This window comes from Bombina bombina, chromosome 5 (genome assembly GCF_027579735.1).
Source record: "Bombina bombina isolate aBomBom1 chromosome 5, aBomBom1.pri, whole genome shotgun sequence".
NCBI lineage: Eukaryota > Metazoa > Chordata > Amphibia > Anura > Bombinatoridae > Bombina > Bombina bombina.
In genome coordinates, this window is record NC_069503.1 from 558,785,478 (window position 1) to 558,804,118 (window position 18,641).

At 37.7% G+C, this 18,641-nt stretch overlaps 1 protein-coding gene across 1 annotated transcript in view; it reads right to left on the reverse strand.

Annotated features, from left to right (window-relative positions):
* Positions 1 to 18,641, reverse strand: part of CTNND2 (catenin delta 2) — a 1,648,910-nt gene that overhangs the window by 448,972 nt on the left and 1,181,297 nt on the right. The window lies entirely within an intron of this gene.

Here is an 18,641-nt window from a genome sequence, read left to right on the forward strand (position 1 = left end):
ATATATATATATATATATAGTATTTTTGGTATTTACTCCATCTTGCAAATATTAGATACATTTCAAACTTCTGATACGACAGAATTTATTTTGATCAAACTCACTCAGCATAGCAAAAAAACTTTTTCAAATGAGGGGTTTTATTATATATTTCTATGTTGAGGCGGTAATAAAGTTCTCCTAAAAATCGCCAGAACCCCCAAAATACAAAAAATTGTAGGAATTATTTGTCATTGTTATGAAAATTGGCTGCGAGCATGACAGACAAAAGACCACCCATTTGAAAGAGCAGGACTGGTGCTTTCAAATATGGGGTTTCAAGTTTCTCTATATATTGTGAGGGGCAACTTTGGGTATACCCAAATCCCTTGATATTGTTCCATATGCCTATTGTTCTGTCAGGTGATGCCATGGTCATGTGACCCCTCCTTTAGAAGAAAGGACACTTGTACAATAGTAGTGCTTATTTGTGGGTGCTAGGGCCTTTTACAGCGCATAGAACCATTAACAACACCTAGAAAACAGGTGATTGCTATTTCTATGGCAATCATCTGCTATCTAATGGAGCTTGAGACCTCATTTGAAAAAAAGGTAATCCCCTCTATTATGTGAGTGGTATTGTGTGTATGTGGGTTGTACGTTGTTTTAGGGGATAGGGTCACCTTTGGAGCCACTACCTCCAACACAGTAAATACATTTTTACCGCATACTAAAGAAAGAGGCATAATATCCTACATTGGAAAAAGGGGGTTCCCTCTTTCTAGTCTTGTACCACTCATGTTTTATGGGAGAGAAAAAAGGCACTTAAACTGACCACTGCCACCTGAAAATTAGAGGGGGATATGAACCCTTATTGTAAAGAGGGCAAATTCACATATAGGATTGCAAACCCCTGTAAGATGCTGGTAATAGACATTAAAGCAGCAATAACATGCAACTGCACTTACAAGTACTTTTACCCCTGAGATGGAGGGGGGCTCTAACAAAGCATTTGTCTTCCCCTTGTTTGTGGAATAGAAACAAGTGACTTTTCATTTGAAAGGGCAGGCTGTACTTTAATTCCTGCTGCACATAGTTACCTTCATATTTCAAATGTGGGGGTAACTTACAATGGTAAGAGGTCTGGGAGTTTAGATATGGGGTTTAAAAGCCCTCAGCCCCAGGCTCCCTTTCCTTTAACTGGAAGTTCACAACCCACTGTGATATCGCCATAGGGACTGTTTTGGCAGGAGATGGCAATGGGGAAGAAGACTGCAGTCTGCATTGCAGGGAGTCCCCAGGATCCGTATCATAAGGAGGACACCCCAAGGATGACAACATATGGTTGATATCCGCATGCACACTGGGAAATGGATGTTTATGACATCCATGGGTCATCATGCTCATCTAAGGGGGTTAAAGAAAAGTAACTTATTTTACTATGTTTATTTTCCCCCAAAGAGTTAAACACATAGTCAAAGTTGCACTACTGGAACATTCTCATTTTGCTCTAAATGTAGATAAGCCAGTGTTTCCTGGAGTACGGTGTCCTTAGTGAGCCACAATAGTGTGAAGAAAGTAGTTCCGGCAACGTTACAGCTCTTAGCAGAGCCTTTGTCAAGCCTCAAGAGCTGAAACGTTGCCGGAACTACTTTCTTCACACTATTGTGGCTCACTAAGGACACCGTACTCCAGGAAACACTGAAGCATCAAACGGACATCACACAGCTGAGGGTGGAATTCCAGAGTTTGCAGGGGAGAGGAGCTTGGCGGCTTTCTTCCCATCACACACAGAGGGTTCCCAGAGCTGTTTCATGCTGGCGGTATAACCGCTACACTGGATTACAAAAACACTTGGAGCTCCTGAACAAATTAAGGTACTATTTCTTCACGGCTATAACCTGCGCAGGATTGCCGTTTTACACCAATCCTAAAACTTTGAAATTGAATTGAGCATCATTGTTGCAGCTCATTGTTATTTTGCTTAAATAACCAGGATTCGTTTTCTCTCATTAGTACTGCTTTTTTGCTTCCTTAACCCTGTCTGCAGCAGAGGCTAAGTATTTTGAAGTGTCTTTAGAGGTCTTCTCTCTACATAGATAGGTCACTTACAGAGAATTACTCCTTTTATATAAATAAGTTTTTATGCATTTATTTATGGACATTTAGTATTGCCTTTTTATATTTATCTCATTGTATGAATTATTTTGCTTACAACTCTTTTAATACATTTAGTAAAATCTAATTAAATTATATTTTAACATTCATTTCAATTGGTTGTTGTTTTTTTCTTGATCATTTACCTATCATTTGTTAAAAGATTTTTTTTTTCTTTTTTTTTTTCTTGATCATTTACCTATCATTTGTTAAAAGATTTTTTTCATATGTATTAGGTCATAATCAACTCATATATTTTTTTGACCTGCCCTTTAAGACGCCCACAGTACTTGTTTTTTCACTTCAATATTCCTTTTGCTAGTTTGTAGGGAACTAGTATCCATCTGTGGTGCTGGTCCTTGCTGTTGGATTTATAGCGCAAGAAGTTTAATCTCTTTTCCAATATAGCCTTATGCTTATACCAGGCATTCTTGAAGTTCCCCACAGTGTTTGTACCACCTATAATAGAAGTTTATTCGTATGGAGCTTGATGCCCCTGTTTCTGCGCAAGCCTTCAGGCTCGCTGGAAACAGAGGTTAAGAAGCAGCGGTCTAAAGACCGCTGCCCCATAACATGTCCACCAGCTCTGAGGCCGCGGACAGAAATTAACCCGATCGAATACGATAGGGTTGGTTGACACACCCTGCTAGATTCTTCACAAGAACTACTGGTGCAATGATAAATGCCGACAGCGTATGCTGTCAGCATTTATTGCTGTGCAGCGGACATGATACACTGCATCATATCATGTCCGCTCGCACTATGATAAATCTACCCCTATGTATCAATTACCTGTGTTTTGCAAATTACTTTTGGACCTGCTATCAACTTGTTTTGGCTTTTTGTGAAAAATATTTAAACTTCTATCATAGCACCTATTTCCCTTCTCTCCTCTATGCAATACATGTTTAGATCAAGGAGCAATTTGATTTTTTTAGACCATGTACCATTTTAATAGCCCACCTATGAACATATCCCATTTGTTGTATATCCTTCTTGAGTAGGTTTGCCAGCTGTTCTTCACAAAAATACTGTACAATCTCTTGGTGACTGGGTATGGTGGTAGGTATGGTCACATAATGCCCCCCAAAAGCACTACCTAAGCCCCCACTCTTGATCCCACTATGCATATTTTTCACAATGGAGCAATTATTTTACTCATTAGCTGAATGATTTTACCTCTTTAGCTGACAGTAACACATAAACAGAAGGGATTTGACCCCTCAACTGCCTCACACTTCTTTATTTTCTATATTAATAATTAATTGAGGCGTAGGAGACCTTTTACATTTAACTCACCCTCTGAGACTTTTAAAAAAAAACTATTCTTGAGATATGGGGGCCGATTTATCATGGCCCGAATGGGGCCAAATACCCCTGTTTCCGTGCGAGCCTTCAGTCTCGCTGGAAACAGGAGTTAAGAATCAGCGGTCTTAAGACCATTGCTCCTTAACTCGTACGCCTCCTCTGAGGCTGCGGACATCAATCCGCCTGATCGTGTACAATTGGGTTGATTGACACTCCTGCTAGCGGCCACAAGCAGAACTGCTTGTGCAATGTTAAATGCCGACAGTGTATGCTGTCGGCATTCAGCAATGTCCGCCAGACATTGATAAATCGGCCCCATGGCCTCCACAACTGCACACAACATTCAAGATGAGGCCTAACTAGTGATCTGTAAAGTGGCATAAGAACTTTACTATCCTTGCTGCAAATACCACTACCATTAAAACCGATTATTCCACTAGCCTTACTCACTGTAATACAACATTGTTTACCAAATTTCACATCCTCTGAAGTAATATATCCCAAGTCCTGTTCCTTTTTTATAACATAAAATCAAGAAAATAGAGAGATGCACTCAATGAGACAGAACAATAGCTAGAAAAATTTCTGTGATTGTCCATAAGGCCAGTGCCACTCAGGGTGCAGTCTCTTTTCACAGAGAAAAAATATCCTGTAGCATATCAGTCTGATCCTGCCCAATGACAGTCTAGCAACGAAATACCAGGCAATTCTTCTCTGAACAAGACAAACAACAAACCCCAGACATACGTTTTGGCCTCTCTTGGGCCTCATCAGTGAGGTGCAGTTGCATATTTCTAGGGCATGTGTGCAAGGAGTCCACGTCTGGTTTCCCCTTTTTACTCTTAGGGAGACCTAAGAGCAATTTACATAAAATCAAGAAAATAGAGAGACGCACTCACTGAGACAGAACAATAGCTAGAAAAACTTCTGTGCTTGTCCACAAGGCCAGTGCCACTCAGGGTGCAGTCTCTTTTTGCACACTATGCCTTTTCACAGAGAAAAAATATCCTGTAGCATATCAGTCTGATCCTGCCCAATGACAGTCCAGCACCGAAATACCAGGCAATTCTTCTCTGAACAAGACAAACAACAACCCCAGACATACGTTTCGGCCTCTCTTGTGCCTGAGTGGCAATGAAAATGAACAGGCACGGAAGTTTTTCTAGCTTTTGTTCTGTCTCAGCTGAGTGCATCTCTCTCTCTCTGTTTATATTTTGCACACATGCCCTTAGAGAGATGCGACTGCACCTCACTGACGAGGCCCACAGAAGGCCAAAAACGATCGTCTGGGATTGTTGTTTCTCTTGTTCGGAGAAGAATTGCCTGGTATTTCGGTGCTGTACTGTCAGTCTGATATGCTACAGGATATTTTCTCTCTGTGAAGGGGCATAGTGTGCTAAAAGAGTATGCACCCTGAGTGGCACTGAAAATGAACAGGCACATACGTTTTTCTAGCTTTTGTTCTGTCTCAGCTGAGTGCATCTCTCTCTCTTTGTATATTTATGCAAATTGCTCTTGGGTCTCCCTAAGAGTAAAAGGGGAAACCAGATGTGGACTCCTTGCACACATGCCCTTAGAGAGATGCAACTGCACCTCACTGACGAGGCCCACAGAAGGCCGAAACGATTGTCTGGGGTTGTTGTTTCTCTTGTTCAGAGAAGAATTGCCTGGTATTTCGGTGCTGGACTGTCATTGGGCAGGGTCAGACTGATATGCTACAGGATATGTTTTTCTCTGTGAAGGGGCATAGTGTGCTAAAAGAGTATGCACCCTGAGTGGCACTGAAAATGAACAGGCACGTAAGTTTTTCTAGCTTTTTTTCTGTCTCAGCTCTCTCTCTCTCTCTCTTTTTACCTTTTTTTAATAACAGTCAGAAAAGTGTCAATGATTTTTTCCTAAATGTTTAATTTTATTCTTTCTGATTTTGAACTTTAGATTCCAGTTATTTCTTCAATCCTACATTTTTTAAAAATATATTACTTCTCTAACAAAACAAAAAACCTATTTTATTTTTACACTAGAATGTCCTTTTATGTTATATAGTTACAATGATAATTCGTTAAATCTATGTGTGATTTCAACATAAAATGGTGATACATGTTAAAGAAATAAGTATTTTTTTATTATAGGAGTTTTGAACTTGTTCTGGGCATATTTTGCCCTAGTGTTCTCGCACTATTGCTTTCAATTAGCTGCAACATAACAATATCCTTATTTTAGAGGAATGTTCTTAGAATCTAAACTAGTTATCACTTTTAATTCTATACCACAGACTCTGCTGAATACCCCACCGTTCTAGACAGATAGGGAGTATACACGTTTACATATATGTACGTGTGTATATATATGTGTATATATATATATATATATATATATATATATTCATTCAAATTATGGTGGAGATAAAAGTCTCAGATTAAAATCCTACATGTCTCAAAAGTAAATCATTTTTACTTCATACTGTGTTAACACACAGAGATTCCCTAAGAGTTCTAACAAGAACGAAACAGGCTGTCTAGTGGTGATTTCTGTATTTACTGCACTCTCCCTATTAGGTAATCGCTGTGTGTTAACACAGTATGAAGCAAAAAATCTGATATGTTGTATATCTAATTTGCATATCTTACCCAGAGTCCTCTTGTGCATTGGTAACAGTTTATATGGAGTTTTACTGGGTAAAAGCAAGCGGGGATACTTGCCTAGATGTGCTAATTTCCTGTGCAACAATTTTTATTGATTTATATATATATATATATATATATATATATATATATATATATTTGACATAAGTAGATAGATGGTAAATAGATAGGGTAGATAGATAAATGATAGATAGATACATGAGAGATAGATAGATTGATAAATAGATAGATATATAGATATATAAATATACATATATACATATACATATACATGCACATCATGAAAAAAAGATATACAGAGTATATGAATCATATTTTAGTGTGTTGTAAATGTAAAGAAAAATGCTTGATCAGTGAAAGTGTAGATCTCTTTTATTATATTTTATTAGTCACATGAGGTATGTGTTGCCTCCTTCACAAACAAAATAATATACTGATATGATGTATTCATGCTGGGTGTGCAGTACAACTGCCAGAGCAGGAAATTTCATTCATCATGCATCATTACATTGCTTTTACTAGCAAGATGAAGAGGGAATTACTTGTACCATAAACTCACTAGCTGTAAACAGCTTTAGTATTTCTATACTGCTGACATGATACACTTTAACAAAAATTACAGGAGGCTCCTGTGATAAAATATTTCTCCAACCTTAATACTCTTCCAAACTTTTATCTGAAACCTGATTTTTTTTTATATTTCTACCCACACTAAAGGCCAGATTACAAGAGGAAATTAAACTTGTAATGAATGCAGGATAGCATGCCTGTTACAAGATGAAAATAAAAAAAACACAAGCAAACCCAATGCGTTCCAACTTTTGTATATATTGTTTTTTTGTAATATATATATATCTATACCTTTATATCTCTATGACTATACACAGGTATATTTCTATATACATATATATATAGAAATACATATTTACAGAGAAAATGTTCTTCTAAGTGAAGAACACTGGAATGTAAAATATTTACAGTAAACAACAAAATTCATATTAATATTAAATAAAAAAAGATTTTTCTTATTTTCAGGTATTTGAGTGGAAAGGACTCCAAAGTAAATATATACATGTATTTATGTGTATACATGTGTATATATGTGTTTATATGTGTGTGTTTATATATATATATATATATATATATATATATATATATATATATATATATATATATATATATATATATATATATATAGAGAGAGAGAGAGAGAGAGAGAGAGAGAGAGAGAGATATCAGTATAGAATATCAGTATAGAAGAAGGGCACTCTCAGGATTTGTAGAAGGAAGAATATTTTCTTTATTCTTAGAACATTAATACATGGTCAACGTTTCGGCCCTCAGTTGGGCCTTCATCAGCACAAGTACAATCTTTGAACTGCCGAGTGGCAATGATCATAGATCCAAAATAGACGAGTCCTGGTTGGAGTGCTGGGCTACATGCTATTTATTTTATATAGTGTATATATGAGTATAAGACTTTATTGTTATGTATTTATGTTTTGTTTGGTGCAGCTTTTTATTTAGCCCTAACCCTTTACACAAGGGGGCCTATTTATCAAGGTCTGGCGGACCTGATCCGACACTGCGGATCAGGTCCACCAGACCTCGCTGAATACGGCGAGCAATGCGCTCGCCGTATTCAGCATTGCTCACAAGAGCTGCAGGTGCAACGCCGCCCCCTGCAGACTCGCGGCCAATCAGCCGCCAACAGGGGGGTGTCAATCAACTCGATTGTACTCGATCGGGTTGTATTGTTTTGCGAAATCTGTCCGCCTGCTCAGAGCAGGCGGACAGGTTATGGAGCAGCAGTCTTTGTGACCACTGCTTCATAACTGCTGTTTCTGGCGAGCTTGCAGGCTCGCCAGAAACACGGGGCATCAAGCTCCATTCGGAGCTTGATAAATATGCCCCAAGGTCTTCAGTCACGCTAACCCGAGAAGCACAAATAAACGCACATGCGGTCGCGTTTACTTTCAACTTGTAATATGAGCGTAAGTTAACTTGTTATCTAGGCATAAATATTTTAATATTTGAAAAACTAGGTAGCTTTGGTAACAAAACTCTGTATTTTATATTATTATCTGTGACGTGATTAGTACTATTTTTCCTTGAATATTTTAGATGATGGCAAAAATTTGAATGTTTTTTTAACAAACTTGAAAAGTTAAACCTTCTTTATATGCAGGTGGGGTAGATTCTTGCAAAAAATAAAAATGGGGGGTTGATAATCTTTTAGAAAAGCTAACCTGGAGATTTTTCTCCAAGTTTCCTACATTTCCTACTGTAATATATATGTACAGAGTTTAACAAATCATTCATAATATTACTCTGTGACATTTATTTTCATCATTATAACTTTGTTTGTGTCTCTTTGTATTTGCTATATTTTAACTCATGCACAGAACATATAGTGGAGTACTATATTGCATAATAGCTACTTAAACTTATATAAAATTAAACTTTCATGATTCATGCCATTTTAAACAACTTTCCAATTTACTTACATTAAAACAAAATATGCATGTTCTTTTTATATTTACACTTTTTAAAGGGACATAATACTCATATGCTAAATCACTTGAAACTGATGCAGTATAACTGTAAAAAGCTGACAGGAAAATATCACCTGAGCATCTCTATGTAAAAAAGGAAGATATTTTACCTCACAATTTCCTCAGCTCAGCAGAGTAAGTTCTGTGTAAAAAGTTATACTCAGCTGCTCCCAGCTGCAGGTAAAAAAATTAAAAAAATGAAGAAATGAACAGCAGCCAATCAGCATCAGCAGTGCTGAGGTCATGAACTCTTACTGTGATCTCATGAGATTTGACTTAACTCTCATGAGATTTCATAGTAAGCTTCCTTTACCTGATTGGTGAAATATTATGAGAGTGCAAGAAGCTCATCCTTTCAGTTGTCCCGGGACAGACATACTAATATGCTGCTTAGAAAACCTTTACAATGGGAGGTGGCTACTGAGGAACTTTTGAGGTAAAATATCTTTCTTTTTTACACAGAGATGTTCAGGAGATATTTTCTAATCAGCTTTTTACAGCTATGCTGCATCACTTTCAAGTGTTTAAACATTTGGGTATTATTGCCCTTTAAGTCACCGGCTCCTACGGAGCATGTGCACTCATTAACAGAATATACTTATATGCATTTGTGATTGGTTGATGGCTGATGTCACATGATACAAGAGGAGTGGAAATAGATATAACTGAAATTTGTCCAAAAAATGACTGCTCATTTGAAGTGCTATTGTTTTTTTTTTATTGTTTTTTTAAATATCTTTATTGAAAGAAAACAAATTACATATTGTGTAATGTATTTCCATAAAACAAGGAAAAAAACAAACAAAAAGTGCTATTGTATTGCCTTTTTATGATGCATTTGTTAATTGTGCTAATGATAAACCTCTTGAAAAAGAGTATGATTACCTTAGCTGTGCCACATTAGTTAGTTAGCTGTAAATATGGTCCTTCGTAGATCTAAGCAATCAATGTTTAGTATACAGCAGCATCAACATACTTAAAGGGACACTAAAGTCAAAATTAAACATAAATGAATTGGATGGAGCATATCATTTTAAACAACTTTCCATTTTACTTCTATTATCAAAGGTGCAAAGTTCTCTTGGTATTCTTTGTTAAAGAGTGAGCTCAGGAGTGTGCACTTGTCTTTAGCCATCTGGTGGAACTGTATGCAACAATATTTATAGAGATGTTATACATAAGTGAAAATTGCTGCCATATACTTCTAAAGACACATGCATGTTCTGAAGCTCCGAGCAGTCTAGCTAGGCTTACTCTTCAGCGAAAAATGCCAAGAGAAAATATTTTATAATTTGATAATAGAAGAAGATTGTAAAATTGTTTCAAATTGAATGCTGTATTTGAAACATGTATAATTAAAGGGATATGAAACTGTGATCCTTTGGTGTATATATATAGATACAGTATATATATATATATATATATATATATACACTGTGTGCAGAATTATTAGGTAAATGAGTATTTTGACCACATCATCCTCTTTATGCATGTTGTCTTACTCCAAGCTGTATAGGCTTGAAAGCCTACTACCAATTAAGCATATTAGGTGATGTGCATCTCTGTCATGAGAAGGGGTGTGGTCTAATGACATCAACACCCTATATCAGGTGTGCATAATTATTAGGCAACTTCCTTTCCTTTGGCAAAATGGGTCAAAAGAAGGACTTGACAGGCTCAGAAAAGTCAAAAATAGTGAGATATCTTGCAGAGGGATGCAGCACTCTTAAAATTGCAAAGCTTCTGAAGCGTGATCATCGAACAATCAAGCGTTTCATTCAAAATAGTCAACAGGGTCGCAAGAAGCGTGTGGAAAAACCAAGGCGCAAAATAACTGCCCATGAACTGAGAAAAGTCAAGCGTGCAGCTGCCAAGATGCCACTTGCCACCAGTTTGGCCATATTTCAGAGCTGCAACATCACTGGAGTGCCCAAAAGCACAAGGTGTGCAATACTCAGAGACATGGCCAAGGTAAGAAAGGCTGAAAGACGACCACCACTGAACAAGACACACAAGCTGAAACATCAAGACTGGGCCAAGAAATATCTCAAGACTGATTTTTCTAAGGTTTTATGGACTGATGAAATGAGAGTGAGTCTTGATGGGCCAGATGGATGGGCCCGTGGCTGGATTGGTAAAGGGCAGAGAGCTCCAGTCCGACTCAGACGCCAGCAAGGTGGAGGTGGAGTACTGGTTTGGGCTGGTATCATCAAAGATGAGCTTGTGGGGCCTTTTCGGGTTGAGGATGGAGTCAAGCTCAACTCCCAGTCCTACTGCCAGTTTCTGGAAGACACCTTCTTCAAGCAGTGGTACAGGAAGAAGTCTGCATCCTTCAAGAAAAACATGATTTTCATGCAGGACAATGCTCCATCACATGCGTCCAAGTACTCCACAGCGTGGCTGGCAAGAAAGGGTATAAAAGAAGAAAATCTAATGACATGGCCTCCTTGTTCACCTGATCTGAACCCCATTGAGAACCTGTGGTCCATCATCAAATGTGAGATTTACAAGGAGGGAAAACAGTACACCTCTCTGAACAGAGTCTGGGAGGCTGTGGTTGCTGCTGCACGCAATGTTGATGGTGAACAGATCAAAACACTGACAGAATCCATGGATGGCAGGCTTTTGAGTGTCCTTGCAAAGAAAGGTGGCTATATTGGTCACTGATTTGTTTTTGTTTTGTTTTTGAATGTCAGAAATGTATATTTGTGAATGTTGAGATGTTATATTGGTTTCACTGGTAAAAATAAATAATTGAAATGGGTATATATTTGTTTTTTGTTAAGTTGCCTAATAATTATGCACAGTAATAGTCACCTGCACACACAGATATCCCCCTAAAATAGCTATAACTAAAAACAAACTAAAAACTACTTCCAAAACTATTCAGCTTTCATATTAATGAGTTTTTTTGGGTTCATTGAGAACATGGTTGTTGTTCAATAATAAAATTAATCCTCAAAAATACAACTTGCCTAATAATTCTGCACTCCCTGTATATATAAAATATATATATATATGTGTGTGTGTTAAATCAAAGTAAACATAAAAAGAAACAAATTGTGTTAAAAATGGCAAACAATATTTTCTACTTCTTCTAAGTCCATCTAAATCTTGATTATATACTTTATGTCTAAAGTCATACGGCTAGATTTAGAGTTTTGTCGGTAAGGACCCGCGTAGCTAACGCTGGCTTTTTTCTGGCCGCACCATAAAAATAACTCTGGTATTGAGAGTCCACATAAAGGCTGCGTTAGGCTCCAAAAAAGGAGCGTAGAGCATATTTAACGCAACTGCAACTCTCGATACCAGAGTTGCTTACGGACGCGGCCAGCCTCAAAAACGTGCTCGTGCACGATTCCCCCACAGGAAACAATGGGGCTGTTTGAGCTGAAAAAAAACCTAACACCTGCAAAAAAGCCGCGTTCAGCTCCTAACGCAGCCCCATTGTTTGCTATGGGGAAACACTTCCTACGTCTGCACCTAACACTCTAACATGTACCCCGAGTCTAAACACCCCTAACCTTACACTTATTAACCCCTATTCTGCCGCCCCCGCTATCACTGACCCCTGCATATTATTATTAACCCCTAATCTGCCGCTCCGTAAACCGCCGCTACTTACATTATCCCTATGTACCCCTAATCTGCTGCCCCTAACACCGCCGACACCTATATTATATTTATTAACCCCTAATCTGCCCCCCACAACGTCGCCTCCACCTGCCTACACTTATTAACCCCTAATCTGCCGACCGGACCTGAGCGCTACTATAATAAAGTTATTAACCCCTAATCCGCCTCACTAACCCTATAATAAATAGTATTAACCCCTAATCTGCCCTCCCTAACATCGCCGACACCTAACTTCAATTATTAACCCCTAATCTGCCGACTGGAGCTCACCGCTATTCTAATAAATGTATTAACCCCTAAAGCTAAGTCTAACCCTAACACCCCCCTAAATTAAATATAATTTACATCTAACGAAATTAATTATCTCTTATTAAATAAATTATTCCTATTTAAAGCTAAATACTTACCTGTAAAATAAATCCTAATATAGCTACACTATAAATTATAATTATATTATAGCTATTTTAGGATTAATATTTATTTTACAGGTAACTTTGTAATTATTTTAACCAGGTACAATAGCTATTAAATAGTTAATAACTATTTAATAGTTACCTAGTTAAAATAATAACAAAATTACCTGTAAAATAAATCCTAACCTAAGTTACAATTAAACCTAACACTACACTATCATTAAATTAATTAAATAAAATATCTACAATTACCTACAATTAAACCTAACACTACACTATCAATACATTAATTAAATACAATATCTAAAAATAACTAAATGAAATAAACTAACTAAAGTACAAAAAATAAAAGAGAACTAAGTTACAAAAAATAAAAAAATATTTACAAACATAAGGAAAATCTTACAACAATTTTAAACTAATTACACCTACTCTAAGCCCCCTAATAAAATAACAAAGACCCCCAAAATAAAAAATGCCCTACCCTATTCTAAATTACTAAAAAAAAAACATACAATACCCCCACCCCCAACATTACAACCCACCACCCACATACCCCTAATCTAACCCAAACCCCCCTTAAATAAACCTAACACTAAGCCCCTGAAGATCATCCTACCTTGTCTTCACCATACCAGGTTCACCGATCCGTCCTGGCTCCAAAATCTTCATCCAACCCAAGCGGGGGCTGGCGATCCATCATCCGGCGGCTGAAGAGGTCCAGAAGAGGCTCCAAAGTCTTCATCCTATCCGGGAAGAAGAGTAGATCCGGACCGGCAACCATCATCTTCCAAGCGGCATCTTCTATCTTCATCCGATGAGGACCAGCTCCATCCTGAAGACCTCCACCGCGGACCCATCTTCATCCGGCGACGTCCAACTGAAGAATGACGGTTCCTTTAAATGACGTCATCCAAGATGGCGTCCCTCGAATTCCGAATGGCTGATAGGATTCTATCAGCCAATCGGAATTAAGGTAGGAATATTCTGATTGGCTGATGGAATCAGCCAATCAGAATCAAGTTCAATCCGATTGGCTGATCCAATCAGCCAATCAGATTGAGCTTGCATTCTATTGGCTGTTCCGATCAGCCAATCGGATTGATCTTGATTCTGATTGGCTGATTCCATCAGCCAATCAGAATATTCCTACCTTAATTCCGATTGGCTGATAGAATCCTATCAGCCAATCGGAATTCGAGGGACGCAATCTTGGATGACGTCCCTTAAAGGAACCGTCATTCTTCAGTTGGACGTCGCCGGATGAAGATGGGTTCGCGGTGGAGGTCTTCAGGATGGAGCCGGTCCTCATCGGATGAAGATAGAAGATGCCGCTTGGAAGATGATGGTTGCCAGTCCGGATCTACTCTTCTTCCCAGATAGGATGAAGACTTTGGAGCCTCTTCTGGACCTCTTCAGCCGCCGGATGATGGATCGCCAGCCCTCGCTTGGGTTGGATGAAGATTTTGGAGCCAGGACGGATCGGTGAACCTGGTATGGTGAAGACAAGGTAGGATTATCTTCAGGGGCTTAGTGTTAGGTTTATTTAAGGGGGGTTTGGGTTAGATTAGGGGTATGTGGGTGGTGGGTTGTAATGTTGGGGGGGGTATTGTATGGTTTTTTTTACAGGCAAAAGAGCTGAACTTCTTGGGGCATGCCCTGCAAAGGGCCCTGTTCAGGGCTGGTAAGGTAAAAGAGCTTTGAACTTTAGTAATTTAGAATAGGGTAGGGCATTTTTTTTATTTTGGGGGTCTTTGTTATTTTATTAGGGGGGCTTAGAGTAGGTGTAATTAGTTTAAAATTGTTGTAATATTTTTCTTATGTTTGTAAATATTTTTTATTTTTTGTAACTTAGTTCTTTTTTATTTTTTGTACTTTAGTTAGTTTATTTCATTGTAGTTATTTGTAGGTTTTGTATTTAATTTATTTATTGATAGTGTAGTTTTAGGTTTAATTGTAGGTAATTGTAGGTATTTTATTTAATTAATTTATTGATAGTGTAGTGTTAGGTTTAATTGTAACTTAGGTTAGGATTTATTTTACAGGTAAATTTGTAATTATTTTAACTATTTTAGCTATTAAATACTTCTTAACTATTTAATAGCTATTGTACCTGGTTAAAATAAATACAAAGTTACCTGTAAAATAAATATTAATCCTAAAATAGCTATAATATAATTATAATTTATGTTGTAGCTATATTAGGATTTATTTTACAGGTAAGTATTTAGCTTTAAATAGGAATAATTTATTTAATAAGAGTTAATTAATTTCGTTAGATTAAAATTATATTTAATTTAGGGGGGTGTTAGTGTTAGGGTTAGACTTAGCTTTAGGGGTTAATACATTTATTAGAAAAGCGACGAGATTCGGTCGGCAGATTAGGGGTTAATAATTGAAGTTAGGTGTCGGCAATGTTAGGGAGGGCAGGTTAGGGGTTAATAAATATAATATAGGGGTCGGCGATGTTAGGGCAGCAGATTAGGGGTACATAGCTATAATGTAGCTGGCGGCGGCGTGCGGATGGCAGATTAGGGGTTAATAAGTGTAGGTAGCTGGCGGCGACATTGTGGGGGGCAGATTAGGGGTTAATAAATATAATATAGGGGTCGGCGGTGTTAGGGGCAGCAGATTAGGGGTACATAAGGATAACGTAGGTGGCGGTCGGCAGATTAGGGGTTAAAAAATTTAATCGAGTTGCGGCAATGTGGGGGGACCTTGGTTTAGGGGTGCATAGGTAGTTTATGGGTGTTAGTGTACTTTAGAGTACAGTAGTTAAGAGCTTTATGAACCGGCGTTAGCCCAGAAAGCTCTTAACTACTGACTTTTTTCTGCGGCTGGAGTTTTGTCGTTAGAATTCTAACGCTCACTTCAGACACGACTCTAAATACCGGAGTTAGAAAAATCCCATTGAAAAGATAGGATACGCAATTTACGTAAGGGGATCTGCGGTATAGAAAAGTCGCGGCTGAAAAGTGACCCTTTTTTTAATGACTCCAAATACCGGAGGTAGCCTAAAACCAACGTTAGGAGCCTCTAACGCTGGTTTTCACGGCTACCGCCAAACTCCAAATCTAGGCCATAGGTTTTTGCTAAGTGGGTATGTAAAAAGATGCACAATTTCCTTATGGATTTACTGTCTCAACACAAGTGGGATATTCTTTATTCTTTGTATAGTGTTAACATATTATATTTATACCAAATGAATATGATACTGTATGGAAGGTGACTGTTTAATTCTTGGCATTCAAAAAACTAGGCAGCCTAGAGTTGTTGGTGTGCCTAATTATATATACATACAGATATTTAATGATGTCCTATACCTGATATACCGAAACGCCCAACTTGTGTCCCACCTTTCTATTACAAGAAGACCTATTTTGTATTAGGATAATTCCAGGTAAATATAACAAACCTATAATGTATTTTAATATAAAGGTACCGGATTGATGGAAATATTCTGAAGCCTAATACATTTAACTATCTTAAGGACCAGGTTTGAGTATCCTCTGCACTCTATTATTGTTATGATTGCTAGCGTCATTGTATATTATTGGTATGGCTATTTCTGTAGATATTATACTTCGCAATAATTTTATTTTGTATGGCATAGATGCTAGTTAGCATCGACATCTTACTCTAATCTACACTATAACAGTTATCTTTAGCCCACTCCTCAAGACATGTCTCTTTAATTTCAAACAAGTCTTTTTAACATACCTTCCTACACCCTCTAAGCTTGGTAGTCAGTATAAGCTGCTTCTATATTCTTTCAATAGATTATTCACCCCATATGTACAATATTAACTTGTATTCCGGACTTCCCCTAATACTTAAATTCTTTTATGTACACTGGTACTCCTAGATGCCACATAACATATGTTCTGTGTTGACCTTTGGATCTACCCCTAACTCTTCTGCAACTTTCTTAGAGGTCCCATCACATTCTTTATGTTGCTTTTTTATCTGGTTCCGCCCTTCCACACTTCCCCCATATTTGACTAGCGGTGCTTACCCGCTGAATATCCCCCCCCCCTCACATCTAACTCATAAAAAAGATATTTATATGTCCACCAGTTTTCTTCTAGTTTCAGAGGCTGTATGGCCTGAGAGTCGGTTTCTAACTGATCAGTCATATACGCTACCTATTATAAAATCGAGGTTTCATTAGCCTACTTTTGTATATGTTACAATTTTTGGAATAACCTACTCAATTTTAATTGTATTTTTTCATCTATGTTGTTAACAGGCGATTACTGTTATGTGTTTTTTCTGTAAAACCTCAATAAAAAAATATATTTAAAAAAAAAAATGGCAAACAATGAGCATGTATAAATTATCATTGTAGCAATTGCCTGCAGCTTGATAAGGGAAAACAACATTCTGAGAACTTAAAAAGGATATAAAACCAAAAAAAGTATCCTATGTTTAAAAGTATACCTAGGTAGGCTCAGGAGCAGCAATGCACTATTGGGAGCTAGCTGCTGACTAGTAGATGAAAATATATGCCTCTTGTCATTGGTTCACCAGATGTGTTTGGTAAGCTATAGTGGTCCATTGCTGCTCCTTCAACAAAGAGTACCAACAGAATGAAGCAAATGTGATAATAGAATTAAATAGGAAATAGGTTATTTAAAATGGTATGCTCTATCTGAATTATGAAGAAAAAAAATGGTTGCGTTTTGTGTCTTTTTAAGTTGCATTCTGCTGGGCAAGGACAGACTTCCTGTTTCTCTTGCATTCCCTGAATAGTAAACCAGCTCATATTACTCTAGAAGGTTTATGGAATCAAGCTAGATATCCCTTCCTGTAGAGACTCCTGTGACAGGAAGCAATGGACACTGCACAGATTAAGTAAAAAAACAAGTAAAATGTAAATCCTTTTAAAATGATGAATAATACATATTGCAATGATTGCTAACTAAGTATAAACCACTGCTTAGTTTTTTTTATTACAACAGTGAAACAATGATTTATATCTCTTTAATTTTAATGTTATATACTGTCCTTTTAAGTATGCTAAATGCACTTCAGGTTCTCTGGAAGGAGATAATAAGGTAAATAAAGTGTCTCTGAGACATCCTACACCTGATATTTCTCTTACAGTTGGCGACTCTATTCTCAGCACCTCACCCCAGTTCCGCTGTCCTGTGGTCACGCTTGACTCTAAGCTCACATTCACTCCACATTTTCAAGCTCTCAACAATTCCTGCCGTGCAGACCTACGCAACATCTCCATAATTCAACCTTTCCTTAATCAAGAAACCACAAAAATACTAATTCATTCCCACATTGTGCCATTGACTACTGTAATCTACTTAATGGCCTTCTCAAACACTGCTACTCCCCCCCTTCAATCTATCATGAATGCTTCAGCTAAACTCATCCACCTAAGTCGCCCATCTACATAAAGCTGCTCCACTCTGCCAATCTTTACACTGGCTCCCTATACACCCCAGAATACAATTCAAAGTATTAACCCTAACCTGTAATGCATTCAATAACCTCACTCCCAAATATATTTCCTCTCTCATCTTCAAATATTCCTCAAGCCGTCCTCTCCAATCAACCTCTGACCTATGTCTCTCCACTCCTATTATGTCTATGTACTTATCATGCCTTCAAAACTTCTTATGCACTGCTCCTGTCATCTGGAACTCTCTACTCCATTCCATAAGACTGACTGCAACCTTGTGTAGCTTCAGACGCTCTTTGAAAAGCCACCTATTCAGAGAAGCTTACCATCTCTCCTCAGCTTTTTATCCTAGCTAAAACAAATCTTGAATTGCTTGGACCTGTTGCTACAACTACAATCCACGTAACAAGCTACCCAAAACCTTTTGTCTCTGCACCCTCAACCTGTAGATTGTAAGCTCTCCGGAACAGGACCCTCCTCCCCCTGTACTAGTTTTGTTTAGTTTGTTATATATTTGTATCACAAATCTTTTCAT